The sequence below is a fragment of the Aquarana catesbeiana genome, linkage group LG05 (assembly GCF_042186555.1).
Source record: "Aquarana catesbeiana isolate 2022-GZ linkage group LG05, ASM4218655v1, whole genome shotgun sequence".
NCBI lineage: Eukaryota > Metazoa > Chordata > Amphibia > Anura > Ranidae > Aquarana > Aquarana catesbeiana.
The window spans coordinates 331,991,947-332,015,749 of NC_133328.1; the positions used below are offsets into that span (position 1 = coordinate 331,991,947).

Sequence of the window (23,803 nt, forward strand, 5' to 3'; positions counted from 1 at the left end):
GTTTAACAGGGGCGTGTAATTACAATTTTTGATGCAATACTTTGCAGCAGGGCTCGTTCCTGCGTTCCAACTAGAGTGTCTGTGAGCAGTTGCAGTGTTGTGGCACCAGCACCAGTGCCTAAGGCCCAATTTTTCTGCCCCTGTTTAACAGGGGCGTGTAATTACAATTTTTGATGCAATACTTTGCAGCAGGGCTCGTTCCTGCGTTCCAACTAGAGTGTCTGTGAGGGGTTGCAGTGGTGTGGCACCAGCACCAGTGCCTAAGGCCCAATTTTTCTGCCCCTGTTTAACAGGGGCGTGTAATTACAATTTTTGATGCAATACTTTGCAGCAGGGCTCGTTCCTGCATTCCAACTAGAGTGTCTGTGAGGGGTTGCAGTGTTGTGGCACCAGCACCAGTGCCTAAGGCCCAATTTTTCTGCCCCTGTTTAACAGGGGCGTGTAATTACAATTTTTGATGCAATACTTTGCAGCACGGCTCGTTCCTGCGTTCCAACTAGAGTGTCTGTGAGGGGTTGCAGTGTTGTGGCACCAGCACCAGTGCCTAAGGCCCAATTTTTCTGCCCCTGTTTAACAGGGGCGTGTAATTACAATTTTTGATGCAATACTTTGCATCAGGGCTCGTTTCTGCGTTCCAACTAGATTGTCTGTGAGGGGTTGCAGTGTTGTGGCACCAGCACCAGTGCCTAAGGCCCAATTTTTCTGCCCCTGTTTAACAGGGGCGTGTAATTACAATTTTTGATGCAATACTTTGCAGCAGGGCTCGTTCCTGCGTTCCAACTAGAGTGTCTGTGAGGGGTTGCAGTGTTGTGGCACCAGCACCAGTGCCTAAGGCCCAATTTTTCTGCCCCTGTTTAACAGGGGTGTGTAATTACAATTTTTGATGCAATACTTTGCAGCAGGGCTCGTTCCTGCGTTCCAACTAGAGTGTCTGTGAGGGGTTGCAGTGTTGTGGCACCAGCACCAGTGCCTAAGGCCCAGTTTTTCTGCCCCTGTTTAACAGGGGCGTGTAATTACAATTTTTGATGCAATACTTTGCAGCAGGGCTCGTTCCTGCATTCCAACTAGAGTGTCTGTGAGGTGTTGCAGTGTTATGGCACCAGCACCAGTGCCTAAGGCCCAATTTTTCTGCCCCTGTTTAACAGGGGCGTGTAATTACAATTTTTGATGCAATACTTTGCAGCAGGGCTCGTTCCTGCGTTCCAACTAGAGTGTCTGTGAGGGGTTGCAGTGTTGTGGCACCAGCACCAGTGCCTAAGGCCCAGTTTTTCTGCCCCTGTTTAACAGGGGCGTGTAATTACAATTTTTGATGCAATACTTTGCAGCAGGGCTCGTTCCTGCATTCCAACTAGAGTGTCTGTGAGGTGTTGCAGTGTTGTGGCACCAGCACCAGTGCCTAAGGCCCAATTTTTCTGCCCCTGTTTAACAGGGGCGTGTAATTACAATTTTTGATGCAATACTTTGCAGCAGGGCTCGTTTCTGCGTTCGAACTAGAGTGTCTGTGAGGGGTTGCAGTGTTGTGGCACCAGCATCAGTGCCTAAGGCCCAATTTTTCTGCCCCTGTTTAACAGGGGCGTGTAATTACAATTTTTGATGCAATACTTTGCAGCAGGGCTCGTTCCTGCGTTCCAACTAGAGTGTCTGTGAGGGGTTGCAGTGTTGTGGCACCAGCACCACCACCAAAGGCCCAATTTTTCTGCCCCTGTTCATCAGGGGCATGTAATTACAATTCTTGATCCAATATTTCACAGCAGGGCCCATTTCTGCACCCACCAAGAGCGAGTGAGGACTTACAGTGTTGTGGCACCAGCACCACCACCACCAAAGGCCCAGTTTTTCTGCCCCTGTTCAACAGGGGCATGTAATTACAATTCTTGATCTAATATTTCACAGCAGGGCCCTGTGAGGGCTTACGTTGTTGTGGCCACAACAACACCTAAGGCCCAAATTTCTGCTGAGTATATAGGGCAGGCCCCTACTTTCAAACATCTAACTTACAAACGACTCCTACTTGCAAACGGAAGGAGACAACAGGAAGTGAGATGAAATCTACCCCTAGGAAGGGAAATTCTCTCCTGTAAGAGTTAATATGGGAAAAACATTTCTCCTTTCCACTGATGCTTTCCAATCCTTGTTCCACAAAAAACCCCAAATTCTCAAAAAACATTTGTCATTGGGACAAAAAGTGAGGTGAAATCTTCTAAAGAGGAGGAAAGACAGCAAAACAAATGTCACAGGGGTGATAACCCTTCCCTATGTTTTCCAAAAAGCTTAAAAAAGATATTTTGGCTGGAGCTAAACACGTTAAAAATGTACCCGTTCAAAATGACAAACAGATTCTACTTAACAACAAGCCTACAGTCCCTGTCTTGTTTGCACCGCCTGTATACTGCTGTTCAGAGTATATAGGGCCTGGTGGCCCCACACCTTTCCTTATTTTAATTTGGGTGCGGGGTTCCCCTTAATATCCATACAAGACCCAAAGGGCCTGGTAATGGACTGGGGGGTACCGTTTGTCTCACTGATTTTCATCCATATTGCCAGGACCCGACATTACATTAAACCCGCAAGCAGTTTTAAATGAGATTTTTTCCTTTAAAAATGACATTTGGTGCAGGGACTGTTCTAAACACGGGAAACACGAGCCACTTTACAGGCATACTATAGACACCCCCCAGGTATGATATTTAAAGGAATATTTCACTTTTTTTTTTTTTACTTTAAGCATCATTAAAATCACTGCTCCCGAAAAAACGGACGTTTTTAAAAGTTTTTTTTGCATTGATACATGTCCCCTGGGGTAGGACCCGGGTCCCCAAACCCTTTTTAGGACAATACCATGCAAATTAGCCTTTAAAATGAGCACTTTTGATTTCGAACGTTCGAGTCCCATAGACGTCAATGGGGTTCTAACGTTCGTGCGAACTTTCGGTCCGTTCGCAGGTTCTGGTGCGAACCGAACCGGGGGGTGTTCGGCTCATCCCTATTAACTACCAATACCCAGAAGATGGGATACAAAACCCTTACACATTGGTACAAAGTCCCTAGTGTCCTCAGTGCCATCTCTCCATCGTTGCCTGCAACCTGTTAGTGTTCTTGTAAAGAGCAGGGTTCATTTCTTCAAATCTTTTGGGCTTGTCCCAAACTTAGAGCTTTCTGGAAAGTGGTGCAGAAAACAACGCAAAGATTCACTGACTACAATGCACTGCATGAACCAGCCTTTTTTCTGCCTCACCACAATACAATATTGAAAAAATTTACAAAAATTATCTGCTCAGTTCCCTGGTAAATACTGCCAGATCCTGCATTCCAGTAAACTGGAGAAAGCAAGATCCTCCAAATCTGCAGCTATGATTTGCCTGAATAAATTATACCAAAGCCATGATAGTGGTTATACTGGAATGTTTTCAGAACCACCTCAGAATACCTCAAAATATTTGCCTCAGGTAAGATTGCAGTCCGGTGCGAATGATGTGTCCAGGTGTCTGAGGAAGATGGAAACCCGAACACATCATTCAAATACCAAACAGGTGGCAACCCTACCCTCTAACCACACATTTTCTTTAGGTCTTGTAAGAGCTCTACCATGTGCATATTTTTTTCTCTCCTTTTACTGCAGTACACAGCCTAATTATTGTTGCTGAACCTACATAATGCTTCCATGATCTATGCTGATTCAATTTTCACTGTGAATCACTAAGGGATTCAGACGTTTTTCTGACATTAAATATTCTGTAACTCAACCAAGCAGTTCCAACTATATCTAAATATGTATTACATAGAAATGTTTTGATATTAAAACAGCTGCTGTTTATATCCGTACAAAATTTACATTTTATTTCACTTTACTCAGTTATCACGCCTAAACATTCAATATAAAACAAACACTATAGGACTCATAATACATCACTTTCATGAAAACTAAAATGGCCAATTTTTGGTGATATTATTTTGTTCTGCACAATACAATACAACTATTTTTTTTCCAGTAGTCATATAGATACTTCAATTTACCAGAGCATATACCAGTAGTAGTTCAAGTGTGTATATGAATGCTTGTGTGCTGAAAAAATACATTTAAACATTCAGATTATTATTAATGCAAGAGATATACACATTGTTTGAAACTATCTGGCAGCACTGAAGTGTCCATGCAAAGTGCTTGTTATCTCTTGAAGAGATTTTCCACATTCTTGGAAAATAAGAGTGATCAAGATCATTCTGCATAGAATAGAAAACAACACTTTCACAATATATTGTCTACAGTTTAGATGTTGTCTGAACCAGGGGAAAAAAATTGAAACAGTCTCGGCTAAAGGCACCCACTATTATCAATAAAAGACCTCCTTTTGAACAGTTACAATAATGTGACCCTTGAAGCACTTGAAATATTCTACAATATACCTAGTGTTAGTAAAATGTATTTTAAGTGTGAGTTGTTTTATCAAGCAACCATTTAAAGCCAACCTTGAAAGTGCAGTGCATTAGATATGCTTTTTCAAAATGAATGTGCCAGTTAATTGCAAAGTAATCATTTTTATTCTGCATTTGTTAAAACACATTTAATTTATCCTCTGTAATGACAAAACAGATAAATGAAAAAACATCACTAGCATTTAAGCTGAGGGTCAGCAACTTGTTGATTGCAATCTTCTCATTGATCATGGCTAAGTTGCCACTAGATCAAGGCAGGCCCAGCTGTGCTGCCAACTTCTTACCCTGCTGTGTCACCTCTCATACATCAGATCAGAGAGGCCATGCAAATGCCAGGGGAAGTCTAATGCCCCGTACACACGGTCGGATTTTCCGACGGAAAATGTGTGATAGGACCTTGTTGTCGGAAATTCCGACCGTGTGTAGGCTCCATCACACATTTTCCATCAGATTTTCCGACACACAAAGTTTGAGAGCAGGATATAAAATTTTCGGACAACAAAATCTGTTGTCAGAAATTCTGATCATGTGTACACAAATCCGACTGACAAAGTGCCATGCATGCTCAGAATAAATAAAGAGATGAAAGCTGTTGGCCACTGCCCCGTTTATAGTCCCGACCTATGTGTTTTACGTCACCGCGTTTAGAACGATCGGATTTTCTGACAACTTTGTGTGACCGTGTGTATGCAAGACAAGTTTGAGCCAACGTCCGTCGGAAAAAATCCTAGTCCGACCGTGTGTACGGGGCATTAGACTCCTCTCCAGTCTTGAGGTGCCATATGACACAGCTAAGGGAAGACCTAGGAGCAGTTCCCTTGCTATGCCAAGCACCACTGCTTTTGAGGTATGGTAGGGAGAGGAGTAGATGTTTGTAAATACATGAGGTTGTTTTTGCTTCAGGTGACATGTTAGTTACTCATTACCTTTGCATGGTGTGCTCTTTACTTACCCCTATACTCTGCATTTTGCATTAAGCTCTGCTAACCTCTGACCACTTCATTACTTATTTCTGACCAATGCACTCTGCATTGCATACTTTAGACACATGAACTGTATTTTACTTACTACTGACCCCTGCTCTCTTTGATATATACTCCTGACCTCTGAACTCTAATTTACTTACTATTCATCCCTGCGCTCTGTATTTCATACTACTGACCACTGCACTGTATGTTACATACAATTGACTTCTGCACTCTGCATTACTTATTCCCTACCTCTGAACTTTGAGACACTTACTACTGACCCCTGTTCTGCACTACTCATGCATTACTTATTGCTTATTCCTGCACACTGGGTTACATACTACTGACTTTTGAACTCTATGTTACCTACTCATCACTCTTGCACTCTACACTACATACTATTATGCCGCGTATACACGAGCGGACTTTTCGACCAGACTGTCCGACGGATCTAATCCAGCGGACAATCCGACTGTGTGTGGGCTCCATCGGACCTGCAGCTGACTTTTTCATGTGAAAATCTGACGGACTTTAGATTTGGAACATGTTTCAAATTTGTCCGACGGACTTGAGTCCGGTCGAAAAATCCGCTCGTCTGTATGCTAGTCCGACGAACCAAAACCGATGTTAGGGCAGCTATTGGCTACTGGCTATCAACTTCCTTATTTTAGTCCGGTCGTACGTCATCACATATGAATCCATCTGACTTTGGTGTGATCGTGTGTAGGCAAGTCCGTTCATTCAAAAGTCCATCTGAAGTCCGTCATAAGTCCATCGGAAAGACTGTCGGACCTTTGTTGCCGAAAAGTCCGCCCGTGTGTACAGGGAATTATACTATTACTCTAAAATCTCTATTACTTACTCCTGACCCCTGCACTCTGTGTTACTTATTCCCAACCCCTGCACTCTGCATTACATGCTACTTACCTAAGAACTCTGCCCTACTCCTGACCCCCGCACGTGCACTCTGCTTCACTTACTACAGACATCTGCACAACATACTACTGACGTCTGAACTCCACATTACATACTACTGACCCTTGTGTTACTTGCTACTGACCTCTGAACTTTTTGTTACTTCCCACTTACCCTTGGATTTTTCAAACCTTCCTTACTTTTTAATAGAGTCTTGCTAGGTTATCTCCTTAAATCAAGTAAAGCATGCTACACCCCAATACATTTTTATACAGTATCTTCCATGTTGTTCAGGTAGAACTGCACCTCTCCAGGGTTTCCCATCCCTGGTTTAAGCAGAGAATAACAATTGTCATTAGGCTTATACGGTACATCATTAGTGTTCAATTGCAGTAACCCATAGCATGCAATCACATTTCAGTTCACTGAAGTCTGATAAATTAACCACTTGCCGACCAGCCAGCATCATTATACTGCGGCAGGTCAGCACGATCCTGCAAACTGTCGTAGCTATATGTCGGTCCCTTTAAGTGGGATAGCAGGCGCGCACACACACCCACTAAATAGCGGGGGTGACGATGCTCGTGACCGGTGGTCGCAATGACTGCAGGCCACAAGCGATCGTGGGCACGAGAGGCAGAACAGGGATGCGTGTGTGTAAACACACACATCCTAGTTCTGTGATGTGAGGAGATAGAGATTGTGAGTTCCTATGAGGTGGAAACCATGATCTCTCATCTCCTATAGTCAGTCCCACCCCCCAAAGTTAGAACACACACATAGGGAACACAGTTAACCCCTTGATCACCCCCTAGTGTTAACCCCTTCCCTGTCAGTGACATTTATACAATAATGAGTATATTTTTATAGCACTGATCGCTGTATAATTGTCAATCGACCCAAAAATGAGTCAAAAGTGTCCTATGAGTCCGCCATAATGTCTCAGTCTCGATAAAAATCGCAGAACACTGCCTTTACTAGTAAAAAAAAACTGATAATAAAAATGCCATAAATCTATCCCCTATTTTGTAGACGCTATAACTTTTGGGCAAACCAATGAATATACGCTTTTTGTGATTTTTATTACCAAAAATATGTAGAAGAATACACATTGGCCTAAACTGAGGAAAAAATTAGCTTTTTAAAAAAAAAATTTGGGCTATTTGTTTCAGCAAAAAGTACAAAATATTGTGTTTTTTTTCAAAATTGTCGCTCTTTTTTTGTTTATAGTGCAAAAAATAAAAACCGCAGAGATGATCAAATGCCACCTAAAGAAATCTCTACTTGTGGGAAAAAAAAGACATCAATTTTGTTTGGGTACAGCATTGCATGACTGTGCAATTGTCAGTTAAAGCAACGCAGGGCCATATCACAAAAAAATGGCCTGGTCATTAACCACTTCAGCCCGGAAGAATTTACCCCCTTCCTGACCAGAGCACTTTTTGCAATTTGGCACTGCGTTGCTTTAACTGACAATTGTGCAGTCATGCAACATTTTTACCCAAACAAAGTAGACGTCCTTTTTTTCCCACAAATAGAGCTTTCTTTTGTCGCCTCTGCAGTTTTTATATTTTGCACTATAAACAAAAAAAAGCGAAATTTTTGAAAAAAACACATTATTTTTTACGTTTTGCTATAATAAATATCCCCCAAAAGTATATAAAAAACTATTTTTTTTCCTAAGTTTAGGCTGATATGTATTCTTCTACATATTTTTGGTAAAAAAAAAATCGCAATAGGCGTATATTGATTGGTTTGCACAAAAGTTATAGCGTCTACAAAATAGGGGATAGATTTATAGCGTTTTTAATATTTTTTTTTACTAGTAATGGCGGTGATCTGCAATTTTTATCATGACTGCGACATTATGGCAGACAATTTTGACAAATTTTTGGAACTTTTGGCAATAATACAGAGATCAGTGCGATTAAAAATGGCAGTGAAGGGGTTAACACTAGGGGGCGGTGAAGGGGCTAACTATGTTCCCTGGGAGGTTATTCTAACTACAGGAAGTGACAGATGGTGGTTCCTCGCTAATAGAAACACACGATCTGTCACTCCTGTCAAAACAGAACAGGGAAGTGTCTGTTTACACACACTCGTCCCTGTTCTGTGTCTCCTGGCCACGATCGCTTGTGGCTGGTGGTCATCGCGACCGCCAGCCATGAGCATTGGCACCTCCGCTGTGAAGCGTGTGCGCGCCTGCTATCTGGACCCCGCTAGCCCACGTACAGTAACGTGATTTCGCGAAGGGGAGCCAACCTGCCACAGTATAACTGCAGCGGCTGGTCCGGAAGTGGTTAAGCAGCCAATTCTTCCAGGGCTGAAGTAGTTAAATATTATTTTGATCTGGTTACTGTAAAATGTTGCCATTTTTGAATGGTCATCGATACTTTTTTACTGCTTTTTTCAATATTTTACTCGGTTTTTAGTATTTTTGAATAATGGTAGGATAAGATAAGAATATTGGATAACCAATATTCTCTATGAACTGTTAAAATGGTTCATTTACATTCACATTGGAGAACATGTGTAATTAGGATATCCTTCTTACTCCCACTGACTAGAGACTAGAAAATGCCTACAACAACAGTTGCCGGTAATGACACCCCTAGACTGTTAATGTTAATCTTAGGATGACTTTCATTTGTACTTGATTCTTTTATTCTTCACTAGTACACTCAAGCGGGGCTGGGTACAAGGAGTAAGTTTGTGAAAGAGCATTTATAATCCTAATAAATAAAATAACAACTTTAATAAAAAAGAATTCATGAAAAAATTAGATGAAAAGATTTTAAGAGACGTCAAGCTAAAAAATATCATCTGTAGTTTTGTTCCACTCACCCTTGAAGTCTATTTGTTGAAGTCCATTTTAGTGAATTCTAGATACGACAGTAACCAGTTTCTTCTTTTTGAAAAAATAGAAAATAAAACACAAATACGTAGTCAATGTGGCAGAAATATGTTTACACATATAGCAAATATTCAATTACACACGCGAGAAGGTGCTGTCTATCTGCAGGGGATCAAATTAACATATCTGTAATTCAAATATACAGTATAATGACTTTCTCAATAGATTATTCAATGGGCATGTATAAAAGCTTAATAAGATGCACTGTTTTCTGACATTAACAATAGACTTTGTGTATCAAACACATTTCAATTATCAGTCAACTGTAAGTCACATGTTGCCGATATTCTACATCAAATTAAAATGTGAAGCTTTTTTTTTTTTTTTTTTTTTACATATCTTTCACTGTGTTGTTTAAAGCATGTTTCTAAAAATTTTCATTTAAAATGTAGTAATAGTTTATAGTAACAAAGTGTTGTCTTTTCAGAACAGAGCGTTCTGAAATAACAATTATTAACACCACAGGGAATCATAATGCTGTTTGAAACTAGGGATGGGTGAACGGTTTGGCCTGAGCATAAGTTAGGGCCGAACTTTGGTTGTTCGGATGTTCAGCGAACACCGAACCATATGCAGCGTTTGGGGCAAATTCGAAAGCCATCTGAACACCGTTAAAGTCTATGGGACACTAACATGAAAAATCTAAAGTGCTCATTTTAAAGGCTTATATGCAAGTTATTGTCATAAAAAGTGTTTGATGACCTGGGTCCTGCACTAGGGGACATGTATCAATGCAAAAAAATTTTTTTTAAATGGCCGTTTTTTCAGAAGCAGTGATTTTTTTAATGCTTAAAGTGAAACAATAAAAATGAAATATTCCTTTAAATATCATGTCTGGGGGGTGTCTATAGTATGCCCTTAAAGTGTAGCATGTTTCCCATGTTTAGAACAGTACCACATCAAAATGGCATTTCTAAAGGAAAAATTGTCATTTAAAACTGATCGCGGCTGTAATGAATTGTCGGGTCTTGGCAATATAGATAAAACTCATTGAAAAAAACGGCATGGGTTCCCCCCCAGTCCATTGCTAGACCCTTTCGGTCTGGTATGAATATTAAGGGAAACCCTGCACCAAAATTTAAAAAAACGATGGCGTGGGGGTCCCCCCCAAAATCCATACTAGACCCTTATCCGAGCACGCAACCTGGCTGGCCACAGGAAAAGAGGGGGGACGAGAGAGCGCCCCCCTCCTGAACTATCCGGGCCCCCTTGCCCTCAACATGGGAAGGATGCTTTGGGGTCTGACCCCAAAGTACCTTGTCACCATGTTGATGGGGACCAGGGCCTCATTCCCACAACCCTTGCCTGGTGGTTGTGGGGGTATGCGGGCAGGGGGCTTAACCGAATCTGCAAGCCCCCTTTAACAAGGCAACCCCCAGATCCCAGCCCCCCTATGTGAATTGGTAACGGGGTACATTGTACCCCTACCATTTCACAAAAAGAGTGTAAAAATGGTAAAAAGACAAGTCCTTTATTAAAAGATAAAAAAATAAAAATGTCTTGCAATGTAAATCCATGCCACCCGATGGACCAATAAATAAAAAAAAGCAGGAACAGTTCCACCACCATAGGAGGCTCCCGCCGAGCTTCTTCTTGGTGACAGCTGTTATATGGCTGAGGGCAGGGCCATGCGGTAATGTAAACGGGTGACCCCTCTGATGCCATGGGGCTTCCCCGTGGCTTCCCCATGGTGTCAAAGGGGGGTGGGGTCACCTGTTTACATCACCGGTCCCCGTTACCAATTCACATAGGGGGGCCCGGATCTGGGAGTTCCCTTGTTAAAGGGGCTTCCAGATTCTGATAAGCCCCCTGCCTGCATACCCCCACAACCACTGGGCAAGGGTTGTGGGGATGAGGCCCTTGTCCCCATCAACATGGGGACAAGGTGCTGTGGGGTCAGACCCCAAAGCACCCTCCCCCATTGAGGGCATGTGGCCTGGTATGGTTCAGGACCTGGTAATGACTGGGGGCCTGGTAATGGACTGGGGGGAACCCATGCCATTTTTTTCATTGAGTTTTATCTATATTGCCGAGACCCGACAATTCATTACAGCCGCAATCAGTTTTAAATGACAATTTTTCATTTAGAAATGTCATTTTGCTGTGGTACTGTTCTAAACACGGGAGAAATGCACCACTTTACAGGCATACTATAGACACCCCCCAAGCATGATATTTAAAGGAATATTTCATTTTTATTTTTTCACTTTAAGTATTAAAAAATTCACTGCTCCCGAAAAAACGTCCGTTTAAAAAAAAAAAAAATATCCATTGATACATGTCCCCTGGGGCAGGACCCAGGTCCCCAAACACTTTTTATGACAATAACTTACATATAACCCTTTAAAATGAGCACGTTTGATTTTTCATGTTCGTGTCCCATAGACTTTAACAGTGTTTGTGTGTTTGTCCGAGTTTTTTGCCTGTTCGCATGTTCTGGTGCGAACCGAACCGGGGGGGTGTTCAGCTCATCCTTATTTGAAACATTTGGTCTCTCACATATGTTTTCCATGTTCATAATTTTGTCATATTTTTACCAGTTGTTATACACCTTGTTATAATGTAAAATGCCTACAGTCCACACACACATATCAAATCTGGATTATTATTTTTATTTTTTTGCCAATAAGTTATTGTTAGTTTAAATGTAAAAAAAAAAGCTGTCCCGAAGACTATCCAGTTTTTGTACTATTTAGTTTTAGGTTTCTGCTTATTTAAAGTAATTTGTATTATCCTTTACTGTATTTAAAGGATATATGTAATTTTAAAATGCATTTGCTGTTTACGTGTAATAAATATTTTCAGGAATACCAGGCAACTTTGAAAACATAAACTTTTACTTCTGCCTCCTTTTCCCCTCTGCTCTGATGGCTGCCATTGCAGATCAATATCAATGTTATCACTGTTCAACCTGCATTAAACTTGTACATGTCTGCATTATAACTGAAGAGTATCAAGTGGTAAGGCATTTACTTCACACACATGTATGTTTTATGGAATGATTTACATGTCTGGAATTATAAATGATTTCTATATTTAATGCACCCAAGTAATCACATGAGATCACAAGCTGATAGAAGCAATCAACCTCTATGTGAGTTTTGTTACAGTGTATGGAGTACAGACCACCCAAAATAAGAACAAGGTAGATCAAAATGCACCTAGTTAGGCATGTTACATTCTAAAATTATCATGTGGTTTCTCTCACTGGCTGCAACATCACCACTTTGTTCTGTAGTGATGTATGGGTCAGCAGATCAAAACACAACTAGGGAGCAGACATCTGATACACCTGGAAGTGTGTTGGATGTTGAGTTTTCTGAGGCTGTAGATTCTCATCAAAGTGGCAATCAGAGCCATCATGCATTTGTAAGTATAAACACTCTTCTTTTGCATGGGCCTTTTATAAAAAAAAATCACAATAACAATATTTAGTGGTTTTGTTCATATTTGCTTTCTTTATTATGATCAGAAATAAAAAAAAACTATTTAATACAACACTTTTTTGTCATATAAATGAGAAATGTTGCATATTAATGTTATTTCCCCAATGGGTGCCACCAAGCTGGGAGCCCGTCTCTGTACTCTGTAGCAGAGCGGAATGTTTCATGCTGATACCCCCTCTCACCCTCATCTGTAGGGATGAGCTTCGAGTTTGAGTCGAACTCATGTTCGACTCGAACATTGGCTGTTCGCAAGTTCACCGAACAGCGAACAATTTGGGGTGTTCGCGGCAAATTCGAATGCCGCGGAACACCCTTTAAAAGTCTATGGGAGAAATCAAAAGTGCTAATTTTAAAGGCTAATATGCAAGTTATTGTCATAAAAAGTGTTTGGGGACCTGGGTCCTGCCCCAGGGGACATGGATCAATGCAAAAAAAAGTTTTAAAAACGGCCGTTTTTTCAGGAGCAGTGATTTTAATAATACTTAAAGTCAATCAATAAAAGTGTAATATCCCTTTAAATTTCGTACCTGGGGGGTGTCTATAGTGTGCCTGTAAAGGGGCGCATGTTTCCTGTGTTTAGAACAGTCTGACAGCAAAATTACATTTTGAAGGAAAAAACTCATTTAAAACTACCCGCGGCTATTGCATTGCCGACAATACACATAGAAGTTCATTGATAAAAACGGCATGGGAATTCCCCAAAGGGGAACCCCGAACCAAAATTAAAAAAAAAAAATGACGTGGGGGTCCCCCTAAATTCCATACCAGGCCCTTCAGGTCTGGTATGGATATTAAGGGGAACCCCGGCCAAAATTTAAAAAAAAAAATGACGTGGGGTTCCCCCTAAATTCCATACCAGACCCTTCAGGTCTGGTATGGATTTTAAGGGGAACCCCGCGCCAAAAAAAAAAAAAAAAACGGCGTGGGGTCCCCCCAAAAATCCATACCAGACCCTTATCCGAGCACGCAACCTGGCAGGCCGCAGGAAAAGAGGGGGGGACAAGAGTGCAGCCCCCCCTCCCTCCTGAACCGTACCAGGCCACATGCCCTCAACATTGGGAGGGTGCTTTGGGGTAGCCCCCCAAAACACCTTGTCCCCATGTTGATGAGGACAAGGGCCTCATCCCCACAACCCTGGCCGGTGGTTGTGGGGGTCTGCGGGCGGGGGGCTTATCGGAATCTGGAAGCCCCCTTTAACAAGGTGACCCCCAGATCCCGGCCCCCCCCTGTGTGAAATGGTAAGGGGGTACATAAGTACCCCTACCATTTCACGAAAAAAGTGTCAAAAATGTTAAAAATGACAAGAGACAGTTTTTGACAATTCCTTTATTTAAATGCTTCTTCTTTCTTCTATCTTCCTTCATCTTCTGGTTCTTCTGGCTCTTCTGGTTCTTCTGGTTCTTCCTCCGGCGTTCTCGTCCAGCATCTCCTCCGCGGCGTCTTCTGTCTTCTTCTCCTCGGGCCGCTCCGCACCCATGGCATGGGGGGGAGGCTCCCGCTCTTCTCTTCTTCTCTTCTTCTTTTCTTCTTTTCTTCTTTTCTTCTCTTCTTCTCTTCTTCTTCATTTTCTTCTCCGGGCCGCTCCGCAATCCATGCTGGCATGGAGGGAGGCTCCCGCTGTGTGACGGCGCTCCTCGTCTGACAGTTCTTAAATAACGGGGGGGGCGGGGCCACCCGGTGACCCCGCCCCCCTCTGACGCACGGTGACTTGACGGGACTTCCCTGTGGCATTCCCCGTGACGTCACAGGGAAGTCCCGTCAAGTCACCGTGCGTCAGAGGGGGGCGGGGTCACCGGGTGGCCCCGCCCCCCCGTTATTTAAGAACTGTCAGACGAGGAGCGCCGTCACACAGCGGGAGCCTCCCTCCATGCCAGCATGGATTGCGGAGCGGCCCGGAGAAGAAAATGAAGAAGAAGAGAAGAAGAGAAGAAAAGAAGAAAAGAAGAAAAGAAGAAGAGAAGAAGAGAAGAGCGGGAGCCTCCCCCCCATGCCATGGGTGCGGAGCGGCCCGAGGAGAAGAAGACAGAAGACGCCGCGGAGGAGATGCTGGACGAGAACGCCGGAGGAAGAACCAGAAGAACCAGAAGAGCCAGAAGAACCAGAAGATGAAGGAAGATAGAAAAAAGAAGAAGCATTTAAATAAAGGAATTGTCAAAAACTGTCTCTTGTCATTTTTAACATTTTTGACACTTTTTTCGTGAAATGGTAGGGGTACTTATGTACCCCCTTACCATTTCTCACAGGGGGGGGGGGCCGGGATCTGGGGGTCACCTTGTTAAAGGGGGCTTCCAGATTCCGATAAGCCCCCCGCCCGCAGACCCCCACAACCACCGGCCAGGGTTGTGGGGATGAGGCCCTTGTCCTCATCAACATGGGGACAAGGTGTTTTGGGGGGCTACCCCAAAGCACCCTCCCAATGTTGAGGGCATGTGGCCTGGTACGGTTCAGGAGGGAGGGGGGGCCGCACTCTCGTCCCCCCCTCTTTTCCTGCGGCCTGCCAGGTTGCGTGCTCGGATAAGGGTCTGGTATGGATTTTTGGGGGGACCCCACGTCATTTTTTTTTTTAAATTTTGGCCGGGGTTCCCCTTAATATCCATACCAGACCTGAAGGGCCTGGTATGGAATTTAGGGGGACCCCCACGTCATTTTTTTTTTTTAATTTTGGTTCGGGGTTCCCCTTTGGGGAATTCCCATGCCGTTTTTTATCAATGAACTTCTATGTGTATTGTCGGCAATGCAATAGCCGCGGGTAGTTTTAAATGAGTTTTTTCCTTCAAAATGTCATTTTGCTGTCAGACTGTTCTAAACACAGGAAACATGCGCCCCTTTACAGGCACACTATAGACACCCCCCAGGTACGAAATTTAAAGGGATATTACACTTTTATTGTTTGACTTTAAGCATTATTAAAATCACTGCTCCTGAAAAAACGGCCGTTTTTAAAACTTTTTTTTGCATTGATCCATGTCCCCTGGGGCAGGACCCAGGTCCCCAAACACTTTTTATGACAATAACTTGCATATAAGCCTTGAAAATTAGCACTTTTGATTATTCATGTTCGTGTCCCATAGACTTTAACGGTGTTCGCATGTTCGAACGAACTTTTTTCCTGTTCGCATGTTCTGGTGCGAACCGAACAGGGGGGTGTTCGGCTCATCCCTACTCATCTGTCACTGGTCATCGAGGATGCTGTCAGCTTCACAGCCGACAGGCCCCTAGCAACCAATGAGGCAGAATATGTAGCCCGATGGGGATTCAGAGACACTAGTTCTCTATCAATGCTGTCAATCGCAAGGGAAGTGGACCTGATGGGGAACTAGTGTCTCTGAAACCCCATCAGGCTCTGCCCACCCAGCTACAAAATGCCTCAGTCATTGCACTGCTTTGTCTGTCTGAATGCTGCAGAGGCGAGGAGGGAGTTTATCTGCACTGAGAATGGAGTGTCTATATGAACAATTCTGATCAGTGTGCCTCTTTCCATAGCTCTTGCCCCAAATTCATCTACCTTTTTCCAAAGTGCATGTGTATGTGTGTATTTTTCTGAATAAAGAACTTAGCACTCAGAATAATGTGTAGTAATGAGTGCTGGTGGTTACATGCATATAGTCGCTCACAGCATATTCTGTAATGCATGTCAATAGGTACAATTACCAGGCTTATTTTACTCTGTATAGACATATGTCATATTCTATAGGCAATGTGCAATAGCCCTAAATGTATTCTTTGTGATCATTCCACATAAGTGAAGTCATCCAACCCCTTTTTAAATTTGTTGTCTCTCCCTGAACTCTGTCTAGATCAAGGTTACCCTTTCTGCAAATTGGTCACCAAAACGGCAAATTCAAGATGAAGCCAAACCAATGTTTTATAATGGGGCAGAATTATGAATTTATCTCCTGAATGTATGCCCTTTTAATACAAGAAATTATTTTTCTAGCTTTGTTAGCTGCAGATTGGCATTGTATGCTGTTGTAGTCCCCGAGGACACCCACATTCTTTTTCATCATTTTTAAGCACCTAAGTACATAACTCTACATTTTTTAATATAGAGCCTAACAGCCCTGTAGTAGCCCACCCTCCTATTTTAACCATGACTTCCTATAACAAAGATGCATGTCAAATGTATTTTCACTGCATAACTTGGCATTAACAGCAAACACTGTTATTGAACTCTTAAAACAAAAACAATATCAATAATAAACAAGTTAAACAGCACAGCCCCAAGACACAGCCACATGGCACACCACTTACAATTTTACAATTTTTTTTTTCTAATTCGAGAAATAGCCATTTATCACTACTCTCCGCATACGTTCCTGTAAACAGTTTTCTTTTCATGTATGTACAATTTCTTACTCCAATAGAATTTATTTTGTAAATTAAAAGTTTATAAAGTACAACATCCACTGGCATTTCTCTTAATGTCAATGTCGTCATAGAATGTTAACAGTTTTCTCTAACAAGAGCAGTATTTTTTTTTTTTAAATAAATCAATGCTGGTTGTTACTTATGATACCATTATCACTAATAAAGTCTTTAATATAGTCCATTACTAGCCCCTCAAAGATTCTACATACTATTGATGTTAAGCTGCCTGGCCTGTAGTTTCCTGGCATACACCTCATCCTTTTGTACCACATTTGTTTTATGACAATCAGTTGTTAGCATTATTGTCAGTAGCTAGAATGGCTATAACAGAGCTCATTTTTCTGAGGACTCATGGGTGTAAGTTATCCTGTCCTGGTGAATCACTCACATTAAGTTTGTCTAAATTGTTTTAAACCTGGAATTCTGTTTGCCACAGAGTTCTCTCTGCAGCCACTGTCACATTTACAATAGGCTGGGCTGTGCGGGGCTTCACCCATACAGCTGCATCATTCATTAACAGGGATCCTTTAATGAATAAAATACAAGTACTATCTGCTGCTGTAGCAGACAACTTGTAATTCTCAATGAACTATGAGTGTGCTGATTAGTGCACTTGCAGTCCATTCACACTTTCTCCAGCTTTCTAACTGAAAGTCCATATGGATGTATGAGCAGAAAGCTGGAGGGAGAATGTGCAGGAGCCTGACATTGCACCCACAACCCACTGATCGTAGGTGCAATATTTTACAGACTCCAACCATGACAGTCTTTTTGACAGCTGTCAGAGCGGGTCCCTGCGATGCCGGCCAGAGGATCTGGAGCTTCCATTCCTGCACACTGCCTTGCTTTGTATCCATCCTGGTGATTCCTACTAGCTATGATGATTTTCAAGAATTTTAACTGTAAGTGTGCTATTTTTTCTTTCAATAAATGTATGCTTTCATGCTAATGAGAATCCTGTGCTCCTGTTTTCTTATTTGAGATGCCTTGGATCATCCCAGATCTCCTCTGGAAGATGCAAGATCTTCTCATTAGATGCCCCTTGATCATCTTTCTGAATGGATTGCATTTTATTGATGTTACTGACATTGGACATTGAAAGCTGGGACTTGTAGTGCACTTTGTTGGTTTGTGGATTTACTTTTACTTTTGGTGCTGCTCCCAAAGATTGGTTGAGGTCAGATAATAAATATTCATAATATTTATAGCTTCAGTGGCTGACCCTCTTTTATCTATTCAGTTTCAGACGAATCAACCACCAGCTTGGGAAAACTTAGTCAGGACTAGAAAATAGATCACTACTCCACTGAGAACAGTAGAGCCAACAACTAAAGTTAACCCAACTAGGGTAGGACACTAATTCAAAAATACATCTCAAATATGGACTTATGCCGCATACACATGAGCGGACTTCTCGTCGGACTGAACTCCGAAGGACTTTTCAACGGAGTTCCGACGGAGTTCCAACGAAATGGACTTGCCTACACATGATCCCACCAAAGTCCAATCGTTTTGAACGTGATGACGTACGACCAGACTAGAAAAGAAAGTTCAATAGCCAGTAGCCAATAGCTGCCCTTACATAATTTTTGGTCAGTCGGACTAGCATACAGACAAACATTTTTTTTCGATAGGAATCAAGTCCATCGGAAAGATTTGAAACATGTTCTATTTCTAAGGGCCATCAGATTTTCCGATGAAGCCCACACACGATCGGAATGTCTGACAGATTCGTACCATCTGACATTTTCTGCCGGAAAGTTCGGTCGTGTGTATGCAGCATTAGAATTTTAGCAATTAGATATTTAAAGACAAATACATCACATTGGCAACAAGAATCTGCCTTCTAATACCAATTTCTAAAATAAAGAAATGCAACAATGTGAACAATTGCTTTATATCGCAAAATAAACACCTTTGCCATGTACCTCAAAAAAGATTAGCAATTCTAAAGCTTCCTTTTTACCTAAAATGACAAACATGTTATACTTACCTGCTCTGTGCAATGGTTTTGCATAGAGCATCCCTGAACCTCTTCTTCTGGGGTCCTTCTCCGGCAATCTTGGCTCCTTTTCTTCTCTGAGAGTCCCATAGCAAGCAGCTTGCTATAGGGGCACATGTGTGAGTTTGATCCTGAGCCAGGCTGTGTACATCTACAGTGGGGGCGGAAAGTATTCAGACCCCCTTAAATTTTTCACTCTTTGTTATATTGCAGCCATTTGCTAAAATCATTTAAGTTCATTTTTTCCTCATTAATGTACACACAGCACCTCATATTGACAGAAAAACACAGAATTGTTGACATTTTTGTAGATTTATTATAAAAGAAAAACTGAAATATCACATGGTTCTAAGCATTCAGACCCTTTGCTCAGTATTTAGTAGAAGCACCGTTTTGATCTAATACAGCCATGAGTCTTTTTGGGAAAGATGCAACAAGTTTTTCACACCTTAATTTGGGGATCCTCTGCCATTCCTCCTTGCAGATCCTCTCCAGTTCTGTCAGGTTGGATGGTAAATGTTGGTGGACAGCCATTTTTAGGTCTCTCCAAAGATGCTCAATTGGGTTTAAGTCAGGGCTCTGGCTGGGCCATTCAAGAACAATCACGGAGTTGTTGTGAAGCCACTCCTTTGTTATTTTAGCTGTGTGCTTAGGGTCATTGTCTTGTTGGAAGGTAAACCTTTGGCCCAGTATGAGGTCCTAAGCACTCTGGAGAAGCTTTTCATCCAGTATATCTCTGTACCTGGCCGCATTCATCTTTCCCTCGATTGCAACCAGTCGTCCTGTCCCTGCAGCTGAAAAACACCCCCACAGCATGATGCTGCCACCACCATGCTCTCATCAGACCAGAGACTCTTTTTTCCCACCATCTTGGAGTCCTTCAGGTGTTTTTTAGCAAACTCCATGTGGGCTTTCATGTGTTTGCACTGAGGAGAGGCTTCCGTCGGGCCACTCTGCCATAAAGCCCCACTGGTGGAGGGCTGCAGTGATAGTTGACTTTCTATAACTTTCTCCCATCTCTCGACTGCATCTCTGGAGCTCAGCCACAGTGATCTTTGGGTTCTTCTTTACCTCTCTGACCAAGGCTCTTCTCCCTCGATAGCTCAGATTGGCCAGACGGCCAGCTCTAGGAAGGGTTCTGATCATCCCAAACATCTTCCATTTAAGGATTATGGTGGCCCCTGTGCTCTTAGTGACCTTAAGTGCAGCAGAAATCTTTTTGTAACCTTGGCCAGATCTGTGCCTTGCCACAATTCTGTCTCTGACCTCTTCAGGCAGTTCCTTTGACCTCATGATTCTCATTTGCTCTAACATGCACTGTGAGCTGTAAGGTCTTATATAGACAGGTGTGTGGCTTTCCTAATCAAGTCCAATCAGTATAATCAAACACAGCTGGACTCAAATGAAGGTGTAGAACCATCTCAAGGATGATCAGAAGAAATGGACAGCACCTGAGTTAAATATATGAGTGTCACAGCAAAGGGTCTGAATACTTAGGACCGTGTGATATTTTAGTTTTTCTTTTTTAATAAATCTGCAAAAATGTCAACAATTCTGTGTTTTTCTGTCAATATGGGGTGCTGTGTGTACATTAATGAGGAAAAAAACAAACTTAAATGATTTTAGCAAATGGCTGCAATATAACAAAGAGTGAAAAATTTAAAGGGGTCTGAATACTTTCTGTCCGCACTGTATAGACACACACAGAATATCTTGGCCCCATACCCCACTTCCTCCTCACAGGATTTGACTGACAACAGTAGGAACCAATGTCTCCCACTGCTGCTGAGTCTCCTGTGAGAAGAGAGAGAGGGGAGAAGAATTGCTGCAGAGGTGCACATCACTGGATCAATATCAGGATCAGGTAAGTGTTTAAGGGGGTATGGGGGGAAGCGACTTTTGAAAGATTTCTTTTTTACCTTATTGCAGAGAATAGGTTGACCAAGAGCACTCAGTACATGTGTAGTGTGAAGCCTGAGAAGAAGAAGAATGGTGCTGGGACCCGCCAGAGGAGCAAACACAAGAATATAAGGGCATCTGTATGGCAGTCTTTGGCCCAAAATTCAGGGAATCAGCCGTTGTTGTGGCTTTTGAAAGTTTAGGTGGTCAACAAGACTGACTGTCTTCAAGTTGCCAGATAAACAATAAACTTTCTCCTGCTGCAGCAAGCAGGCTGATAACATTATTTGTATTTTTCTATTTGTGGAGGAGTTTTTCCTTGCTGTTGCCATAACAAATATTATGAATAAAAATGTTCTGCTGGTGAATCACAGCATTCTATGTGCCCTTTTGTGTGTCATGTACCAGAACTACTTTTAAATAAATATGAGGTCTGCCAGTGGTTTTTTACGGTACAGTTTCAAAGATGACATTTGTAACCCGGATCAGCACCTAGTAAGTCACCGACCTAAAAGTTTGAATTCAGTCAGTGACAATGGTGCTGATCTTGCTATGGTTAATGACTCACTAAGTAGAGGAGAATATTTAAGAATGACAGTCCCAGGGCTTACACATTTAAAGACAATTAAATCTCCCGTATAACTATCAAGACAAGTTCCTTTTAAAATAGAGCAGTGTCAGGAACATATTGGTTCTATTTGAAAAAGATGGTTTAGTACTGTTGCTTTGCAAGGTTGAGGACCTGGTTATATCATCAGTACTATTTTCTACACAAGTTTTGCACTCTCACTAGCTGTGTGAGCTCTTTTTGGTGAATTGTTTCTTTTTTCCACATTTCAAAAGATATTGGTAGTCTATTACCTAACCTGACCCTAGAATGTTTATGTTATACTTACATGACTGTTAAAGAGACCCCATAAAGTAGTAAACAATATGGCTGTAATAATCACATTACAACTTATTATATAAAAACATACAGCAGGCATATCACTCCAGTTCCAAATTGATCCCATACAGTTATATTGTGTGTTATATAAAACAGATAATTAAATAAATATCATGGACTATAAATGTAAAAAATGTGCATATGTTTGTTTGTAAGGGAGAAATGAAGAAGAAAAATTACACCACAAGGATTTGTTGGCACTTGGCAAGAAAATTTACAACAGGTTAACACAGAAATATGCTAGAGCTGAAATGTCAGCCTAAGTTTACGCAAATAGATCATCTTGTAATAAGACAGATCTAATACTGGGCACTTCAGGTTTAAGCTTCACAGATGGCACGTGAAATTCACAGAAGAATGTGAAATTATATTAAGTCTTGGAAAACACAAAATCATCAGGGAATTGTATTCAACATTACATTTTTGTCAAACCCCTAAGCTTTCTTGCTTGTCTTCTTCAGGCATTGTTTTTTTCCATCACTGTGTCGTCCCACTCTATTTCTTAAAACCATACACAGAGATGTTATTCTCTCCTAGGATATATTTAATGACGGGGAAGAAATGTTTAGCTCATCTAAATGATTTCTGCTCAGCTAACCTAATTCCATTATCCGTTAGTCATGTTTACAGCGTTCTGACAGCTAATAACTCAGGCGGAACTCTGTAACAATTTTTAATCTTACTCTTCATCCAAGTCAGTGCTCAAAGTGCTTTGCTTCCTTGATTATTAAAGATCATGTGCACGTATCCTGTCAGCTTTCAGTTCATGGAATCTGAATAAGCCACAAGGTCAAATTTTTCAAACCAACTTTGCAGATTGACATATGATAATTACAAGTACCTATCAAAAACAATTTACATTTTCTGAAAGATAGAACCCTAGACATTAACATTTGTTCTTCAAGCCTATATGGAGAAAACACACAATGACAGAGTCTTCAGTGTTAATTTAAGATCAGAATCTGAATGACAATATTTTTCTTCGTGTCAGAGCGTTGTGAATTTGATCATGCAATGCATTACTTGTAATGCATTGAACTTTTATGATTATCATGTATACAGGCGGTCCCCGGGTTACAAACAAGTTAGGGACTGTAGGTTTGTTCTTAAGTTGAATCTGTTTGTAAGTCGGAACAGGTACATTTTTTAGGTGTAGCTCCAGCCAAAAAAACTATTTTTAAGCTTTTTGGATAGCATAGGGAAGGGTTAACACACCTGTAACATTTGTTTTGCTGTGTGTGCCCCTGTTCAGAAGATTTCACCTCACTTTCTGTCCCAATGACAATTGGATTTTGAAAATTTTGGGTTGTTGTGGAAACAAGCCTTGGTGATAAAGCATCAGTGGAGGTACCTTTTCCCCAAAATAGCTCTTACAGGAGATAATTTCCCTTCCTAGGGGTAGATTTCCTCTTACTTCCTGTAGTCTGCCTCCGTTTGTAAGTAGGAGTCGTTTGTAAGTCGGATGTTTGTAACTAGGGGACCCCCTGTATATATATATATATATATATATATATATATATATATATATATATATATAAAGGTACTGCTAAAACAAAATTTGCTTTTCCAAGATAAGAGAAAAATAGAATCCCATCTGAAAGTTTGTATACATTTATTTAGTATATTGATTTATCTTTGATGTGTATATACGCATAACTCAATGAGATGGATATATAAGTTGCTATGTTTTAAACAGTATGTTGTATGTCTGACAGACAACATCTAGGTTTGTTTTGCTTTTGCCTACCTTCTATGCCACATAGAAGCCCCAGAAGAATGCTTTATTTATATCACCCTAAGCAGGGCTCCCTCAAGCGACTCCAGGCCATGGTTGCCAACCAGCTGCTCTTAAAGCGGAACTAAAGTTTTACTGTGACTAACTGTGAGCAGGCAGGCTATTTATTGCAAAAG

The 23,803-nt window shown here is 41.6% G+C and overlaps 1 protein-coding gene across 12 annotated transcripts in view; it reads right to left on the minus strand.

The window, feature by feature from the left end:
- Positions 1 to 23,803, minus strand: part of CDH12 (cadherin 12) — a 1,995,427-nt gene that overhangs the window by 1,191,220 nt on the left and 780,404 nt on the right. For 6 of the 12 annotated variants that reach the window (XM_073630869.1, XM_073630872.1, XM_073630874.1 and 3 more), the window contains one exon: positions 9,162 to 9,225. The exons of 4 other annotated variants lie outside the window; for them this stretch is intronic. The gene's annotated coding sequence lies outside the window, so the exon portion shown is untranslated. The remainder of the gene's footprint in view (positions 1 to 9,161; positions 9,226 to 23,803) is intronic. 2 more of the 12 variants (XM_073630871.1, XM_073630867.1) reach the window with 1 other exon arrangement.